Source organism: Anas platyrhynchos, chromosome 10, assembly GCF_047663525.1.
Source record: "Anas platyrhynchos isolate ZD024472 breed Pekin duck chromosome 10, IASCAAS_PekinDuck_T2T, whole genome shotgun sequence".
NCBI classification, from domain to species: domain Eukaryota; kingdom Metazoa; phylum Chordata; class Aves; order Anseriformes; family Anatidae; genus Anas; species Anas platyrhynchos.
The window spans coordinates 1,222,714-1,239,751 of NC_092596.1; the positions used below are offsets into that span (position 1 = coordinate 1,222,714).

Genomic DNA, 17,038 nt, shown 5'->3' on the forward strand with positions numbered 1-17,038 from the left:
AGATAAATGTTTCCTATCCAGGGATGTCTCATTAGTTTTTGATTTTAGTATCTTCTGTCAGCAAATAATAGGGGATTTTTACACATTTGTGTGATTGTATTGTGTTTTCACTCTTAGTTCCTTCCGTGTTTTCACAGGTGAGGTGACACATAAATACGACCTTATCCTTAAATACTGTTTTCAAAGAAAATGCATTTATCCTATAACCAGAGCCCGATCGCCTTGTCGTTACAGCCCCGCTGTTTTCGAAGAAGCAGTCTCACTCTCTGATACAGAAGGTGGAGACTGGGAAGCTGGCTCTGCTAAGCCTTGCCTAATGCAAACTGCTTTAGTATGCACATCACATCATGCCGGCTATACTGCAGGGAGCAGGCAGTTATCGCACAAGCGTGCATCCTCAGAGCCAGGATAAACACTCCGTTACTCTCCCTCTAAACTGCTCTTCTGGGAGGGACAGAAAATAAATAGGGAGCGAGAGAGGCATTTGAAGTAACCTTTTTAAGGAGGAGGCAGCAGCCAATAGAACCTTTCTTCTTTTTTTTTCCTCTTTTTTTTTTTTTTTTTTTCCTACTTCTTACTAGAGAAATTCGTGTTATCTCAGCAATTAAGGAGAAGAGCCAGCGTCTAGGGTTCCAGGCTGTGAGGGGGAGTAGCAACTTGTACCAGGTAGGAAGCCCTTTCAACATCCTCTTTAATTCATGCAGCTCAGTTACTACTCGCTATGTTACTATGTGGTGGCTGACTTCTGGAGACCTTGTGTCTGTTAGCCACCATTCCCCAAATGAAAGAGACCTTGGGGAGCTTTAATTGCCAATGACCTTCAGGGTATTTCTTGGAAAGGCACTGGTACTTAGTGCTGTAAAGTAAAGCAATCTATACTTTGGTCTGACTGCTTGGAGGTGTGCATTTAGCATCAGGATGCAGCTGGGTGAAACTGCAGCTGTTCCCCGTCTACAAAACCATGTCACAAATGAGTAAAAATTAGCCATCTTATAGTAACAGAAACAGCTGCTCTACATTTTTAGCAACACTGCTGTATTACTTTCCAAAACTTATTACCATAAATTCTTTGTGTGCTGGAACGTAAACAGATATGCTTTAGGAGATTTCAAGTTATTTTGACAGCTGTCTACTATATTTTCATAGTCATTATGTGTATTATATCAAGACTTTTATAAACTTTCTTGAGGCAGCTATGTATTGCATGGTAGACTAATATTTTTGCTAATAAATGAATGTAATGATTGTAGTGAGCTGGTTACAGTATTTGCTTTACAGTATTGCCTTTGGAGAGTGTGCAGGAATGGAGGTATGTTCTGCCATGGTTGAGGTCTAGTGTAGGATGAAGCCTTTGGTCATATTTGCTTGTTTTATCCATCTTAGTACTGCAGAAAGATGAAGAGGAAAGGGAGGAGGAGGAGAAAAACCTATAATCAAGCTTTGTGATCCTTTTGTGCAGTGTTTTCTTCCTAGTATTTTGTATTTGTGTGCATTCACATGAATGAATGCTTTGGTTACATCTGTTCAATCTCTGTATCGTGACAGTCATGTGACTTGGTAAGTTCATTAAAAGCAAGAGGAGCCGTTGTGTGTGATGAAGACGCAAGTTCAGAGCTTGGGAGCTGATCCTGCGAGGTGCACTGTGGTGTCTGTGGGGCTCTAAAAGTTTAATTATTTGATCGATTTAAGTCACTCTCTTCTGAGCACTAGGAATCTGCAGCAAACTTTTGCAAGGTTTAGCATTCTCTTCTGTAAATTAGACCAGTAACAGTGAATTATTAAGGGTAAAAATATGTATGTGTTTTTTTTTTTTTTTTTTTTTTTTTTTAAAGTGTAAGCAGTGGCATGGGGAAGGTTGTTGTGTCTAAAGATTCTGTTGCTTGCAGAAAAACCTGAAAATATTGCTTAACACAGAGCTGAAGCACAACTGCTGTGACAAAAAATAAAAAAAAATCTGATAATAGTAGAGCTCTCTGTGATGATTATACCCATACAACTTCTTCCTGTATGTAATTCGTCTATGCAAAGAGACCATTAAACAATATATAGAGGGCTATCCTGTGACTCTTATCCCTCAAAAAGCTACTGAGGAGGTGTAAATCCATAGTCTTCTTTCTGATGATCATACTGAAAAAAACAGTTCTTGTAAATTGAGAATTAGATTTGATAGAATTAAAAATTAAGTAGATTAAAAAAAGAAATAGCTTTGAGAGTAATAGCTGTAAATACAGGTGAGATCTAGCTAGTGACTAGGGTTGGTTAGAGGATCTGGCAGCAGCTGAGGAGAGTTGTACCCATTTCATCTCTTTGAGAAATTCAGTGCTTGGGAGAACTCACACTTACAAAGTACTGATTCAATTAAAAACTGACATAGGAAGAAAACTGGAATGGGAAAGTGAAACCTTGACTTCTATTTCTCTTGATATATGACCTGTGTGATTAAGAAAATGATATCCATGTCCTTCTGTTATTCTAATGAGTATGATTTGATGTAATACTGAAGTGAATTATTGCCTTAAAGAAGAGTGAGTAGCAAGCTGAACACACCTTAATGCATTTCAGAAGCTTACAAAATGTGGGTTTCAGAGAAGATGAAGGCAAAGGATAACTATTTGTTTTCTTGTTTTAATTTTCTTCATCTAATCTCCAATCCAAATGCTATCCCTAGGAACATTAAATCCTCATACGTTCTCAGTGAAATTAGTGAATTGACTCAGGCCTTATCTTGACTTTTGTTTTGTTTTGTTTTATTTTATTTTATTTTATTTTATGTTTTACTAATTCTTTTTCACACCTTGCAGATCACCAGAAGACTGTACATCAGGATATTTAGGTTTCTTCTCAGCTTCCTGTTGCTTGCAGGTCTCTCTATGTTTCTATGCCTCATTTACTCACATTAAATACATGTGTTGGCAGCTGCCTATTTTGAAGCATACTGCATATTTGAGTTTTCAAATTACTCCCATTCACACAAGTGGTGCTTTATGTAGATTTGCTTTTTTGACACACTATGCTGTAGCTTATGAATTTGACTTCAATTATCTCTCTTTTTACATTACTTGTAGCTCACCCTACTGTAACCCTGCTGAACAACCACTGGTTTCTTCATGACTGAAACTCTTGTTTCATTTATAAAACAGGCAGTAGAAATACCTTTTGTGCTTCAGCCCTGCCCTGGAGGAAACTACTTTTCTACAGATAGCTCTGTGGGGTTTGTGGGTTGGCCCTGGCCCACTGGGGAATCCTATTACTTTTAATGAGATTCCTCAGGAGTGCAGGAGTCACTGTTAGCAAATCTATGATGTCTAAATATCTAAAAGAGTAGATCAGACACACATCTTAGGATTTCTCAGCAAAAATGGTGCTATTGGAGAAGATAGGGTTTGTTAATCAGAAAAATAAGCCGATCTGAGTACCAGAGGAGTTGCTTGCTGGCATCCCTAGTAGTCACATAACGATGTGTGGGCACCCCCTTATTTCAGTGCCTCTGAACAAGGCTTCCTACTTTTCTATTGGTTTTTATTGGCTCCAGGCTTTATCAGTGACTTTTTTTTCCCAGCATCCATGTGGTACAGAGCAAGGTCACCTGGTGCCATCAGAATTAAGATGAGGAAACCTCAGATTTGTTGGTAGGGTCTCATATGATGTCACATGACACATAAGGTCTCTTTCTCTAAAAGCAAAAGTACTTGATGTTTCTTAGTGCTTTTTGAGACATTACTGCAGTACTGTTGTCATTAAGATATCAGGCAGGCAGATTTCAATCAATCATACCAAATCAATCAGCTATGTTGTTAATATGAGGACTATCAAGATGTATTATAAGAAATTTTAGGTGTTGATATTATCCTGTATTATTATGGGAGTCTTCAGAGTGGTCATTATCTTTTGATCTAACTTTAGTTAATTTTAACAAGCTCTTTGTTTTTTGGAAGCAAAACACTAAACACAGTTCCAGTAATGTATGATGACTCTGCAAATATGTACAAGACAATTTTCAAAAAAACAACCTGATATGCTTTGAGGCACAAGGGCTGCACACTTAGGCTGAACAGACAGGTCCATACTCAGGCTTGTGTTCTTTCTACTGGGAGTATGGAGCAGAGCATCCCTTTGCCCGCTGTCAAGATGTTTGCTAATATTTTTACAGATGAACGCTTGAAGATAAAGGACTCCTGTACTTTGCTTTCTATGCATGCAGGGGATCAGAATTAATGGTGGGGCTGGATAAGTGACTAACACAACTACCATTGGACTTCACTGCCAACTTTAAGAAAATAGTGAGTTACTTAACAGCACACAACTTTTGAGATTTATTTAGGCAATAATCCCCAAGAAACCAGTCATTACTAGCTATTAACTGCTGGTTTGTTTGTTGCTGGACCATTAATGCTCTAACGAACTGGCTGTTAACTAAACTAAGAGCAAATTCTGAGGTGGGTATTTGCTCCATCTGTGTGTTAAGTATGGCATATTTTCTTTATCTGCCCTATATATTTTAGTCACTAGGGACTCACTAATTTATTCCATTAGCGTCCTTTGATGCTACATGGAAAAGCTATCATGATGAAGCTGGATTTATAATACCTACAAGGCAGTAGGTATAAATGTGTTTGTCTTCATTTTTTCTTCTGAAATTTCATTGCATTTTCTGTTAGCACACTGGGCAGCTCTACTGAGTTGATTAGAACCATCACAAAACTTGCCATGTTACAATGAAATGGAGATCAATTTAGGTCAGTATCTTATGAGTCCCAGATACAATGTGGGCAGAAGAGACCTCAAAAGTTAAATATAATGTAAGTAACTTAGAAAAATGGTAATAAAATAAGACATTGACTTGTGGGAGTCTTTTGTCTGAATCTTATCAAGTTCAAAAAATGATACCGTCTCTCTAAACGCTAATACTCATATTTATTTTTTTACCATAATGGGCTTAAACTCTGAAAACACAAAGTCTAGCTAGCATTTAGTACATGTTTTATGAAAACGCAAACCATGCTCTGCACAGCTCACAAGAGCTTATTTTTGAATTTAAGTAACCAAGCAGTACCAAGGTTGATGTTTTTTTTTCCAGGGCTGGTAATGTTTGTCAGGATTGAGATTCCTTACTGGAAAGCTGCAACAGAGGTGGAGAGATGGGAGAGTGATCTTTTTATTACATTATAGTGCATTAGACTGGTATAATAATTGTTGCTCTGAAGTACCTCTTTGGGTAAACCAACTTATTGTTAAAAGTACAGGAGGTGGGGAGAAGGAGGATCTCTCTATTCAGCACACTACCTAGCAAGGTGTATAGCAATTGGTAGTTATCAGTAAAGAATAAAATGTAAGCAACTGAAATTCTGAGAAAGAAATGATCTTTGTGAAATGGTTGTGCTGTTGGCTGTTTCCTGTGCTTGTTCTTCACTTCAGTGTCAATTAGATGGGTGCGATGCAAAGCTCTTGGAGAAGACAAACATCATTAAAGAGAAGCAGTAAAGGTAAAAATAAATAAATAAATCAGTAAACTTGTATAATTTGTGATGCATTTATTTAAAATGACAGCTATTTAAATGAAGTAGGTTTTCCTGGTGTACATTACCATTTGAGCAACTGACATCAGTGTTTTGCTGAACATGATTCAAACTCATGTCCTCTTGACTGGCTAGTACCTTTATTTATGTTTTCCTACAAAACATCTGCCAGATGTAACATCAAAGCAATGTATAACATAATGAAATCTTTAGGGCTGCAGAAATGAATGGCAGACTTCTATATTGTCTTGCTACAAAAAGAAAAAATATTATGTAAGATGCAAACTGTTTTTCTGTTTTAGTATAGTACGTAACTCATTATTAATACTTTGTGCAGATCTTCCAGAAATTAGCATAGAGACCACTCAGCACATATAGGTAAAAATATCAGTGCCTGGCTTTCAAATAAACTGTGATTTTAAGTACACAAATATTTGCAAGTAATTGTTCTTTGGTGCATTACTATAAATTAATTATCTAGGATCAACATAAGTGGGCATGATTCAGGCAGAATTATATGTTGCACTGACGTGAAACCCAAGCAGTTGAGTGTGACTTTATTGCAACAGAAACCAAAGGTCAACTGCTTGGAGCTGAATTATCAGCTGCACTGGAGTTCTCACCCAGTATTAATCCTTGGGTGCCTCTGTAACCACACAAAAAAAACAGCTGCACGTGAATCTTTCTCACTGTTGAACAGGAAAACTGCCCAAGTATTTCATCAGCAGTTTCATAAAAAAAAATTAAAAATAAACATAAATAAATAAATATTTATTTCCATCTTATTCCCAGGCATACCGTGCCAGAGTCATTTTGTTTTCCTGGCATCGAGTGTAATGCCAGGCTCCTGGGGTGCATTTGGGCTGCTGCTGCATTTGTTTAGTTTCATAAGACACTGAAATTTCTAGATGCTTTCAAGATGTTAAAAATAAGTTAAAAAATTAAAAAATAAATAAATAAAAAATTGAACTAATTCTTCCCAAATGGTTCTTGAAGTATAATTTGATTAGAATTTACAAATTAAAGAAGGGACTGCCATTGTTTCCAGGTACTGTATGGAGATCAATACTCGGAGATCAACATTTGGTTGAAAGCAGCAATACTTGGTTGAATATGCAGCAAGTCACTTACAGTCACTTGGTAGGTGCAGAAGTCTGGTACTTGGGCCAGTAACAGGAATAACAATGCCACCTAGCTTTTGCTGGGAGGCTTGTTAAGGTACAAGGAGGTGAGGAATGGTGATGGTGGCTTGGTTAAGCTTACAAGCGTGTGAGGGAAGCCACGCCTACATTTTGTAAACCTGGCTAAGGAATGAATTTCAGATGCACTAGAGAAGTTTCTAGGTTTCTAGAACTCTGAAGATATATAGGTTTTGAGTACAATACACTTAATTACTTGAAATTCCTTAGCTAAAAAATACATCAAAGAATTTATCAGTAATTATTCTCAGAACTGAATTGAATTCAACTAGGTTGTAATTCAACAATAAAAGGGTAAAAAAAAAGTCAATAGTTGTTTCAAACAACAAATATAGAATATTTTTTGCCTATGGTTTATGTACTTCTAGTCTTAGTGTATGGTGGTGCAACCCACAGTTTTCTTTTGTGCCTATAGCACAAGTGATTCCTCAATGCTTTTCTTGTGTATGTGGGTTTTGTCAAGATTAGTTTATATTGACACTTGATGAATTGTACACTTAAACAAAACAAATAAAAATTAAGAAAAAGCAGGCTTAGGTGCCAGAATGCCTTCAGGAGAAAAAGAAAAATCAGAATGTTTTGGGGTATTGGCAATGACTGATGTGTTAGTTACAAATTACTGGTTTGGGTTACTGAGTAGAAAATACCAAGTCCCTGTCACTTAAGCCTGTTTAATTTTGATTCTTTACAGAAATGTATGATTAAAAATCAACTGTCCTATAGAATGAGCTGATAGGATCTAGCTTGAATAGCCCAGTATATTAAACATTTTTACTGCCTTGACTCTTGCAATTCTTGAGAGATTTACAGTAGGACACATGCTCTGAGAGTCTTTCTGCCGTAACAGCCAGAACAGTCTGTCTTCATGTGGCTTTCCTCTCTAAAATTGTTTCGGACAACTTGACAGTGAACTGTAATATTTCTTTAGTAAACAAACAAACAAACAAACAAAATATATAGTAGTATGCACAAAAATGATTTTTTAGGTCTTAAAATTATGTCAAGGCAAATCTTGCAATTACTCCTATGAACAATGTAACAAATCAAAGAAGAGGAGAAAAAAGTAAGAGCTCTGTACCTGGCTTTGTCTTTAGATTTTCAGAATCTGTTCATGTTACAATCCTTTGGGCTGTTGTGTTTAGAGTTTGTGACAATGGAAAAGTTTTGCTATTAGACTCAAGTGAATCCTCTGGGAGGCTCTGGGAAGAGCTCCAATTCTTCCACTTTACTTTCAATTAATTACGCTTTTACTTGAAGTTGATGAAGCTTACATGTTTATTTAGGAATGTTTTGTAGCTACATTTACACTTTTAGGAATAACAGAATGTGAGAATAGAGTCCACGGAATGTCATTTTTAAAGGAACTCAATTTCTTAAATGTTCTGTGATGTTTTAGGAAGAGGTATTAAGGATTGGTGTATACATCTGCATGATGTACTCCCTGCATCTTGACGAGTGTGTCAACTGGATGGATTCTTGCTGGGGCTTAAAGGGAAAGATAAGTGTAGGTGCGTCTCTCCTCCTGAAACAACATGTGGTCAGAATGAGTATTGAAGGAGACACCTACGGCCATGGTAAAAGATTGTCCCATCCCTGCGTGTTCCTAAATGAAAAAGGATGCTGAGAGGGTGGAGGGAAAAGAACAAATTATTCCCAAGGGATGATGGCTTTTGCTATGCAGCACAGTAGCAGTACCTGCTTCCACATTCTTTATTTTTACAACACGTAACAGGAGAATGACTGTTTCACTTAGATTTTTCTTCAGGATAGATAGGGACTTCTGAAATTCAAAACATTGTTTTACGGTTGCTTAAATAAACCAAGGGCAAAAGTGACAAGTAGTTTCAGTGCTTTTGATCTCTTAGCTGAGTAAAAATACCCTTTTCTACTCTTCAGTTTTGCTGTTATCACTGCCTGTGTAGCTAATGTTTCTGAAGTCCTTATGTGTATCAATCAAATCTTCTAAATATTTTCAAGCTGTATTGTTAAAAAAAACAAAAAACACCAAAAACACACTATGAAAACAGTCATTCTCAAAATAGATCATCATTCAAGCCTTTGAACTGGAAAGCTCAAAAGCAAGAAAAATAAATGTTTCATTGGAGCACCCCCCAGAAAAAATCATCAGAGATGGGTGAAGACTCACTCCATTCTCATGGAATTTGGATTGTAATTAAATTAGACGTTTAGATGTAGAGCTTAGGGATATGGTTTAGTGGGGACTGTTAGCGTTAGGTCAGAGGTTGGACTCGATGATCTTGAGGTCTCTTCCAACCTAGAAATTCTGTGATTCTGTGTGATTCTGTGAATTTGAACTGGTTTGTTCATCAATATGATCTATATTTCACTTTCCCAGTGACCTGGAGCTAGGATGACAACACAGTTTTATTCTAAACTTAGTTTCCAAGTGCCCTAAGATGATAAATGATAGATTTGTCTTTTTGTATTTATCTTACAGTTATGCTGCCATGAGACTTTAACTACTTTGGTTTAGACAGTGCTGTGTATGGATATCACCAGAAATGCAAAAAATTTCTCTCTCTCCCTCCACCAAAGCATCTGATTCCTTGGTAAGCAAAACCACTCAGATGTCTGTGAAACCTATGGTAGTTCTTCAGAGAGAAAGAACTAATGTCAGCTTGAATATTGCTTCAAGTCCTTTCAAAGTCATCACAGTAATAATACCCATTATTGTAATCTGATGGAGACTAACTGAATCTACACAAAGAGGACTATCGTGGGGTTACATAAAGGTCCTTCAAGAATTGCTCCAGATATTGCTTGCTTAAAAATGTCAACAATTCCTTTGACAAAAAAATTGCTTTTGCTCATTTCTTGATTCCCACAAAGTTTTTTGGGCACTGTCACAGAGAGATTGGAATACTGCACAGGAAGGGAAAGATGACCTTGAGGGCTACAGTAATAGTAGCTGAATGAAATTCAATAGGACAAAGTGCAAGATCATGCACAAAAACAATGTATTTCTGTTATAAGCTAGGAGCTTGTTAATTGGATATGACAGAGTAGGAGAAAGTCACAGGATGACTGCAAGCCACCAGTGCAGTACATCAATGAAAGGGCAAGTAAAATCTTAGCTGTGCTGGGTGAGATATTTGCATTAGTGAGAGAAAATAACAACTGCTTTTCCATGAGGTCCTGCAGAAACCATAATATATGATTTTTTTAATAGTTCTTTTTGCCTGCTCTTAAGTCAGAGGAATTCAAATTGGAACAAGTGGAAAGAAAGGTGAGTAGGATGCTTAGGAGAATGGGAAACCTTTCATCAGAGGAGGGATGAGAAGACTGTCTTGTTTAGTTCAGCCAAATAAATTTCTTAGAAGGTGAACAGTAAGTTAATGGCCAGTGTAAATATATTTAAGATGGAAACAAGCAGGTGCCTGGAGTTCAGAGGCTTGATATTCCAGAGCCAATTTGAATAGCAGTCAGAAAATCTAACCAGTCTTCCAGATGGAGAAATAGCACTTTCTTAAGGGGAAAATCTAACCCGCCTACCTGTGATTAAAGGCAGCTAGCCTCAAGAGCAATCACTTCCAGTTCTTGCTTCCAAGCAGTTAAAAGGAGAGGTCAATATTGAAATCAGTTCTGTAATTCAGATACTGCAAGGTTCTTGTGCGGTTCAATCTTGATTTACTTGGATTGCAATGAGGATGGGAGAAATCAGCATAAATCGTAAACTGCTAGAACAGTGTGGTCTGACTGGAAAGAATTGCAGTGTCGTAGTGGCACTGATAATGCAGCCTACTCTCACTGATTTATTCTCTCTGTAAAGACATACTCTGCAAACATCTACCTGCATATTTGTTTGGATAAAATATTTGGTATCAATCTACTTTTAATCTGATTTTCCCAAATCCCATTGTTTAGATCCACATGGGCCACGTGCTAATTGCAAATAGAACAAAGATAAGCTTGAACTCCTGTTGTGTAAACTGTCCTTTACTTGAGAATGTGCCTTAATGTATTAATAGACTCCCATAAAATTACCATCTCTCTCCCATCCTGCTAATCTGAATTTAGCTTTGTAGGGTTTTATTATTTTTTTTTCCCCTCATAATGAACTGACACTACTTTCTCTCTGCTCTTGGTCTTAGCCACTTCCCCCTTGCTGAGCTGAACTGGTACTTTGGAAAGCAACATCTCATCTCTGGTGTGTGAAATCAGTGAGCACAGAACAGGAGGAGGTGCTTTGTCTGACCGGTCCATTCAGTACAGCAGGGGAGAGCTGGCTGGGAAGAAAAGAGTGAAAACTTCAAGTGACAAAGGCAAAGGAGAAACTAGAATGAAGACAGAAAAAGACAGAAGATAAAAACTTGGACAAGGAAGAACAGGGAAGGAGGTTGGAAAAATAGGAATAGACAGACCAATACAAATATGGCAGATCAAGCCTTTAAAATATTAATTTAGGTTAAGAAGAATTACTACACAGTAAAGGCATATAAACTACTTTTTTTTTTTTTTTTTTCTTTTTTCTCTGAAAACCACTGAATACTGTATGCTGGTCTAGTCCTCAGCAGTGCCCAGTGCTCCAATGCTGTTACTGTGTCAAGAGAAGCTTGTGATCATGCACTTGTGTGTTTAAGGCTACCTTTAAACCTAACCTGGACATGTTTTCTTGGTACATGAAGAATGTGATCTCCACAGGCTGTCTTGCCACCTCTTATGTTTAATCTCACCAGAGCTATTTCCACCATTATTGCACATCTGAGGGTGCTGTGAGCTGGAAGCAGCCATCTCACCAGGAGACTCTCCTGGGTTAGGAGAACCCTTCTACAGCTGATACATCACTTCTTTTGGGGGCAGTGAGTGGCTGGAGTCAACAAAGGAGCACAGGAGTGCTGGGAGTACCCAGAAAACAGATCTTCTGACTTTGCTTAGCTCTTGTGTAGTGCTACAAGTTTATCTTCGTCCTTTCCAAGGCTTCACTTTGGGATCCACATCAATGTAAGCCCAGTAACCTTGGGAGAACATCTTTTATTTTTTCACTTCTAGAATACTTGTGGCAGGAGCATCTCTCTCTGATTCCTGCCTGCGTGCATACATACAGGAGATAGCTATAGAAATGTATCCTATTATTCCACAATGCCTGAGGGTACTGGAGTAGCTCTGAGGACAGATAACAACTGAAGTTCCTCCAACACTGTCAAATGGTAATTGCAGGCTTAGATTGTGGTTTTATTGTCAGAGTAGTATTGCCAAGAGGGACTTCTTAGAACCACCATGCCCAAGTACAGGCTTTTTTTTTTTTTTAAAGTTTTCTTTTAGTGTCTCCTTTTTCTTTTCTTCTACTCATCTTGAATTTTCACTGGATTATTATTTCTTCTTTACCTTCAGTATCAAAACTTACTTGTCTCTGATTTTGCTGCTGAATTATTGGCTGTACCTTGTTAATGGACAGCCTTTAGGTCAGCAACAGAAGCCAAGATAGTGTCTTTTAAAATGTGTGATTGAAGATAAAGAAGGAATTTCCTAAAAGTAGCCTTATTCAAGAACGTTCTACTTTATTTTGTTGATTTTTTTGCTCTTAGGTTGATTCTGCTCAAGTTCTTTTAAAACTGGAGGTCATAGTGGTAAGCAATTTTCTATGCATATTTTCTAAACCAGTCTGTTCCAGTGACAAGACAACTCCTCCTTTACTGTGAAAAAACCTTGCCCATCGTCTTCAGAAAATAAATATTATTTATCCCTTCAGCAGACCCAAAGGCTGATAGAAAACCCAGGAGCCCCCAAATCCACAATTCTCTCAAAATATCTGTTGCAAAGAAAGACTAGATTTTGTTGGCAGCTTGAATATGTGAAAAGAGGTAACAAGTAAGTGGAGCCTTTGCTCGGGGGAGAAGTACTCAGAAGGTAATAATTTAAAACCTGAAACTCCAGTATTCTTCCTTGAAGCATGGAAGTTCTACTTTTTTATAGCATTATGTAGAGACTGTCTGCAGCATGTAGAAAAACTAAGCACTGTAAAGGACTGATTAGGGAATACATACTTCCAGTACATTCAGTTTCAGGAAAATGCATGATTACAGAAGACTGAAGCAATAGAAATGACTCCTCACATCTGCCACCTCTTCTCACACCTTTCACAATCTCTGCCTGTGCCTCTTAAAGGGTTTCAGTTCTTCTCTATTAAGAATCTATAGCTTGAATCACACAGCTGACAAACTTCATATAAATTTATATCTCAGAGTTTTGCTTGAATTGATTTAGGATAAAGTGTCCTATTTCAGAGAGACACAAATCTTAACCTGGGCTTTTTGATGTAATTATTTTCAGTGCAGGTGTGAAGAATAGATAGTCGTGGTGAAACTTAACTTTTATAAGCCATGCTAATAGTGAACAAGGGAAAAATTAAGGCCCAGTAATGAGGTGTAGCAGTACTGTTCAGGGCATCCAGAAGTGTAAGACTGGGACAGACTGGCCTTATATTAGCTTCAGTGATAGTCTTAGTTGTAGTTGTAGATTAACCAACAACATCAGTGTCAGGTTTAAATCAGAGTCCTACAGCTGCCAGCACCACACAGGTGCAGGTGGAGAGAGAAAGCAAGATATTAACAGGATTGTAGCCAAATGCCAATATACCTTATTACTTTTAATCTTTTTAGAGACATGAAACATACATTCAGTGGAGCCAATTTCTTGCGATTTTGTTAAGGTATTTGAAATTCTTAATGGGGATGAAATGCAGAATAGCGATGAGGGCAGAAAAAGAAGGAATGTCATGACAACCATCAAGGTGTTTCTTGGGCTTTTCAAAGAGAACTCTCCTTGACCCTCTTGGAGCAGATCATTTATTATTGAAAGTGTCTAACAGATAAAAAGTGAACTCTGCACAACAGTGTACGTCAGGCTACTTATTTGTAACTTGGAGTGTTGCTCTTACTGCTGTACTGAACTTGGGTGCTCTCAGGGTTACAAGAGGACTAACCCCAAAGATTGCAGTTCCTTAACAGTAGCTTTTCTCATGCTCTCTGAGAGTAGGAAAACCAAAGGCTGTGTTGCTGCCCCAAAGTGGGAGAGTGAAAAGGGTAATGCCTGCTGCAGAAACTGTTACTTGTACTGGTTGCTGCTGAGTTCCTTTGTTTGCTTCTCTCCTTTGTTACAGCAAGTGTTCCTGCTAGGTTAGCGCTTGTGGCATCTGCTCCTGTCACACTGATTCATTTACCTTGGAGATGAAATGAAGCAGAATTGCACATTGGTATTGGCAGGGCGGAGAGCTGTGATTCTCAGCTCTATTTCTTTTTGTTTCTCAGAGCCCTCTTCCTCGTTGCTTAATTCTAGTAAGCATTCTCCATATGCATTCAGTATTTCTGTGTGTTTCTTTTTGTGTGTAGACTTTTCTTGTCTTGTCTTCCTGCTTCTTGTCAACTGTTTAAATTTTAAGTTATTCTAATAGACAGATGCTTCTTTGTGTGGACTTCTGTGCAGCATACAGTAAGATGCAACCATGCAGTTAATTGAAGGCACTGAATAATCGTGCAATATAAAAACTGTAATTACTGATAGTATTAGTTTTCTAAAATGTCACTTTCTATTCAGGGAAAAATCACAGCAAGGAACCTATTTCTTATCAATAACCACTTTTCTTAACATGCTTGTGTGGGTTCCTACAACCCGTAGAGAAAACATCTACAAGTAGATAGTGGTGTAACCATAGGATCTTCATAGCTGATGTGTTAATGCCCCCTTTTTTTTGTGCTTGATGCAAAATCCCATTGTTCATGCTCTTACGCTATTTTGAATTGAGAAGCTAAACTGAAGGTAAAATAGATGACAGTATTTACTTTTTGAAGCATACTCTGCAGAGGAACGTTGTCTGTGAAAGCTGTTGTCCAGAACACAGTATGAATTATGTACTGGTAAATGCTGGGTTACTGTAGCAATACTCAAATAATTTAGAATCCTGAATTTAGCCTCAGGAACCACCCATTATTAAATGAGCATCTTGGTGATTTGTAATCTTAGTTTTAGTATAAAATGCTGCTACAGCTAGTTCTTGTTAATGATTACAACTCTCAGCAAGCAGATGAAACTAAGTATTAATTAATCTCTTAGTCTTATTTCTATGAGATTTACTTTTTTTTTGAACTTCAAAGCAGAAGTACTTAAAGGAAATCTGAGGTTTTATGCTCTTTCTCTGTAATACTTGAATCTTTAGTGGTTGCACTTTCAGTATTTGTACTCCTTATACTAAGAATGGAAATACCAAAAATACTGTGGCAAATGCTAAGTTTTCTTAGTAAGTCTGTACTTAATAAAAGTTGCTTGCTCCGCAGTTAGCACCTGCTATCTTCAAAATATGTTAGTGCTAGACACCTTTCAGAGATGAGATGATGTACTTTCCCTGAGAATTGCTGCTATGAAGTGGTTAAGATAAATGTGAATATGTCTTCCTGTTCTTTTTCATGACAGGAGCAATGGGAAAGTGCCAATCAGTTGGTTAATGAATCCGTGTGATAACTTCATGACTCTTCATTTTCTCCCACTCTGTCTGTGCTTTTGGCAGTTCTAGAGATGTTAATCTCTCAACATTTGCACAGGAAAGGTCTGTTGTTTGAGAGAGGTCTTTACGTGCTCTACCTACAAAGGATCAGCGTGTCAAAAGGCACTGCTTTTGAGCTGATCTGTCTGATTAATTCCAGCGAATCCACTTGTCTGTCCTGGGGAGCTGCCACCCTCACCTTTCTGAATCGACTACTTGGGTGTCGCTTTGGGTATGGTCACGACTCCTCCATTCCTGTCTCTTTCTCTGTGCATTCTCTGTGCTGTTCGCATTTCGGAGTCTGGTTCTCTGTCTCTCTTGGATGGTTGGGCTTTTGCTGTTCTTTCTGTGGGGTGTGGGAAGATGGGCTGCTCAGGTTAAACCTCTGCATTTGGGCAACATGCACCCCTGTGCTTCTAATGTCTACATTAGCCTTTGTTTTGTTTCCAGTTTCAAATGTTTATTTAAAAATGGCAATAATTTGGTATGAAAAGTATTCCCAATCTGTATTTGGGATTCCGAAAGTAGTCTAACTTGGTGCAAGATCTTGCCTGTTTGTAGCACTAAATCCATATGGAAATGCCTTTTTGCTAGCGCACTCTTGCACAGGGTGTGACAAACTAGCTGTGTATTTGTGTGCTGTGTAAAGTGATCCTTAGATCATAGAGTCAAGGGGTTTTCTTTTTAAATTACTCTTTGTGATATTAGGTAGTCTTTGGGTCTCTCCTTGGGGATTGGCTGACGATTTCCTGTAAGACCTTTATAGTCTGAAAAAGATACGGATACTTTCTAAGTCAGTCATCAATGGCAATTTTGTTATGGTACCTGGGGCTGGAGGAGAGGCTGGACAGAGAGGACACATACATTTTGATTGTGCTTTTCTTCATCTTATCCTCATTTATGTCAAAAATAGCAATGCTGGAATGGGTGTAAAAAGGGGGACGACCAAAGATATGGAGCAGTTTAGGAATGAGACAACTAATAGGAAATGTAGGAGTTGCTCTGTTCATAATTCTTAAGTGTGTTGAGGGTGAGTTCATCCTTTCTTATGCTAAATAACTCCTTGAAGGAGGGTGGCATTTACAAATAAAATCATCAAGGGACAGAACTTGAATGAGCAAATAAGTTTGTTCAACAAGATTTTTAAACTCTAGTTCTCTGTGCCGTTTAATCTATGGGATGCAAAAGTTTATATAGATTCAGAAAGTGATTAAATAATTTCATAAAAACATAAATCTGCTGAAGACTATCAAACCCAAAGGTGTAATAGCTGACTTAACGTAATCATGAAGCTAAAACCTAGAAAGATTCAAGGGAGATAACACCAAACTCTTTCAGTTCTTTCATGCATTTTTTTATTTTGGCAAGGTTTCTTGTAAATAGCATTAGTGCACTGCTTAGGAAAGGGTGTTAATGGTTTGATCCTGAAAAAGGACTTTTACTATCTTGAAATTAAATACACAAATGATTATGATTTTTCTGTCTTTATAAAAATCATTAGTTTTAGACATTCTTATATATCAATTAAACAGTGGCTAATGGCATTAGGGAGAGTATAAGTACAGAGGTTTGAAAACAGCTCTTGCAAGGTTAGGTTTGTTTTTATTTTTTACGGTGTTTGTGGTTCTTTATACTCTGATTTCTCATAATAAATGGTCTAACATTACAATCAGTCAAAGTCGCCCATACTGCATAGATATGATCAATGCATGCTCTATATGGAAAATAATAAAGTAAACAGTAATTTCTAATGATCTTGCTTAAAATTTCATTTTTAATAATTATATTTTCTCTTTAAATTTGTGAATTCATTTGCATTAATGGCA

The 17,038-nt window shown here is 37.5% G+C and overlaps 1 protein-coding gene across 2 annotated transcripts in view; it reads left to right on the top strand.

The window, feature by feature from the left end:
- Positions 1–476: 476 nt before the first annotated feature.
- The window catches only part of TENM1 (teneurin transmembrane protein 1), a 912,278-nt gene continuing 895,716 nt past the window's right edge, over positions 477–17,038 (top strand). For both annotated transcript variants that reach the window (XM_072043002.1, XM_072043001.1), the window contains exon 1: positions 477–666. The gene's annotated coding sequence lies outside the window, so the exon portion shown is untranslated. The remainder of the gene's footprint in view (positions 667–17,038) is intronic.